General features: G+C 44.7%; 1 protein-coding gene across 4 annotated transcripts in view; it reads left to right on the top strand.

Annotated features, from left to right (window-relative positions):
• The first annotated feature begins 2,257 nt into the window (after positions 1 to 2,257).
• Positions 2,258 to 2,714, top strand: part of gfus.1 (GDP-L-fucose synthase, tandem duplicate 1) — a 31,690-nt gene continuing 31,233 nt past the window's right edge. For 3 of the 4 annotated variants that reach the window (XM_043690876.1, XM_043690875.1, XM_043690877.1), the window contains exon 1: positions 2,258 to 2,402. The gene's annotated coding sequence lies outside the window, so the exon portion shown is untranslated. The remainder of the gene's footprint in view (positions 2,403 to 2,714) is intronic. The other variant, XM_043690874.1, reaches the window with a different exon arrangement.

Genomic DNA, 2,714 nt, shown 5'->3' with positions numbered 1-2,714 from the left:
GTTTTGTGATGACAAAGGTGTCATCTACGTAGCGGACCCAGGTTTTTGGTTTGATGGTTGGTAGGGCTGTTTGTTCTAGTCTTTGCATTACTGCTTCTGCTATGAATCCTGATAGTGGAGATCCCATGGGTGTGCCGTTGGTTTGTTTGTAGATTACGTTGTTGAAGGTGAAGTGGGTGGTGAGGCACAAGTCCACTAGCTTCATGATGTTTTCATTGGTAATGTGATTGATGGTGGTTGGGGTGTGTGTGATGGTCTCTTCTAAAAGTGTGGTAAGTGTTTCCTTTGCCAGGTCGATGTTGATGGAGGTGAACAGTGCTGTTACGTCAAATGAGATCATTGTTTCATCTTCCTCTGTTTTGGTGTTTTGGTCGAAACATCATGGCATAGACAGAGAACACAGGGGTTAATACCTTCAACATATTGTCTAGCTATCACCCATTGTTACAGCTAACCTGAGAATGCAACTTTTAAAAAGAAGGTTTTGTGATTTACACATGAAAGAAGTGAAACTATCATGGTATTCAAACATATGAAAGACTCAACAGACAATCAAGGTATTTTTCAATGTATAATTTCAATTACATCACACTGTAAATTTTTGCTATAAATTCTGTGTCTTAGGATTGAGTCCTCCACTATCACCCAATGAAGGAGCGACACTCCGAAAGCTAGTATGCTTCCAATTAAACCTGTTGGACTATAACCTGGTGTTGTGTGATTTTTAACTTTGTACACCCCAGTCCAACACCAGCATCTCCAAATCGTGGAAAGTTTAAGGGGGATACACGCAGCAAGTACTTCACACAGAGGGTGGTGGGCGTTTGAAATGCGTTGCCAGCAGAGGTGGTAGAGGCAGGCACGGTAGATTCATTTAAGATGCGTCTGGACAGATGCATGAGTAGGTGGGGAACAGGGGGATACAAATGCTTAGGAAATGACTGACAGGTTTAGACAGTACATTTGGATCAGCTCAGGCTTGGAGGGCCGAAAGGCCTGTTCCTGGGCTGTAAATTTTCTTTGTTCTTTGTTTAAATGGCTAGCTCGCCCTGGCTCCCATGTGATCTAACTTCACTAACTGATCTACCATGCAGAACCTTGTCAAAGGCCTTCCTAAAGTCCGTGTAGATAATGTCTACTGCTCTGCCTTCATTTCTCTTCTTCGTCATCTCTTCAAAAATCTCAATCAAGTTGGAGATACATGATTTTCCACACACAAAGCCACACTGACAATACCTAATCAGTCCTTGCCTTTCCGAATGCACGTAAATCCTAACTCTCAGAGTCCCCTCCAACAACTTACCCACCACTGATGCCAGGCTCACTGGTCTGTAGTTCCCTGGCTTTTCCTTATCCCCTTTCTTAAATAATAGCACCACCTTAGCTACCCTCCTGTCTTCTGGCACCTCACCCGTGGCTGTTGATGATATAAATATCTCTGCTAGGGGTCCAACAATTTCTTCCCTAGCTTCCCACGATGTCCTTGGATGCACTTGGTCAGGTTCCAAGGATTTATCCACTTTTATGCATTTTAAGACCTCCAGCACCTCCTCTTTTGTAATATAGACTCTTTTAAAGACATCACTATTTATTTCCTAGAGTACTCTACTTCCATGTCTTTCTCCACAGTAAATACTAACACAAAATATTAGTTTAGGGTCTCACCCATCTCCTGTGGTTCCACATAGTTGATCTTTAACGGGCCCTATTCTCTCCCTCGTTACTCTTTTGCCTTCACGTACTTCTACAATCTCTTTAACCTTATCTGCCAAATCCATCCCATTTCCCATTTTTACCCTCTCGGTTTCTCTCAAGTTCACCCCCACACCCCCTCCACACTTCAAGGGATTCACTTGATCCGAGCTGTCCATGCCTGACAATATGCCCCCCTTGTTTCCTTGACCACAGCCTCAATATTTTACCTCAGATCCTCATTGAATTCAGTTTTCACCATCTGTCATTTTGGGATTTAAACCCTTGGCCCCCAAACATTAGTCTGGAGACCTGAATTACAAGATTATTAGCATCAGCATCAACATTATGCCACTGCCTCCCAAAATCCACTACTTTTAAATAGCTAGGAAAATGATAAGAGCCAGAAAACAGACATAGAGGTCCTGATAGTGCTCTTTGGGAGCCAACTGTCCATCCCTGGTCCCATGTTACTGCGGCTCCATAGATCACATCCCACTATTAACGGTGATTGAAACATAAATGTTCTCCCTGTCATTGCCGCCCTCCCTGACCCATCATGGCGGTTACGGCGGTTGATGGCGGGCGGGAATTTCGGGAACTACAACTCCCAGCGGCCCCCGCGGCACCACTCGACGCCTGCGCAGTGTCTGCGCCCTCTGATCCCGGATGTGTGAGGGGACACGTTGGAGACCAGAGGAAGGAGCTGAGTAAGTCAGAGTGGGAGTGGGGTAGTGATATAGTGATAGAGAAAGAAGGAAGGAAAGAAAGAAAAAAAAAGATATGTGATAGAGAGAGTGTGTGAAATAGATAGAGGTAGTGATAGAGAGAGAATGAGAATGTGGTAGTGATAGAGAGTGTGAAATAGAGACAGACAGATATAGCCATAGACAGACGGGGGGAGATGTAGAGAATGTGGCAGAAATACAGAGGAAGGTGGGGCGAGGGATAGGGATAGGGATGTCTGACTGAGGGAGTGCTGCACTATTTGAGAGGAATCTGTATCCCACCTGTCTGAGGAG

Source organism: Chiloscyllium plagiosum, chromosome 5, assembly GCF_004010195.1.
Source record: "Chiloscyllium plagiosum isolate BGI_BamShark_2017 chromosome 5, ASM401019v2, whole genome shotgun sequence".
Lineage (NCBI taxonomy): Eukaryota > Metazoa > Chordata > Chondrichthyes > Orectolobiformes > Hemiscylliidae > Chiloscyllium > Chiloscyllium plagiosum.
The sequence above is the reverse complement of the archived record's forward strand: the minus strand, read 5'-3'. Positions and strand labels throughout refer to the sequence as shown.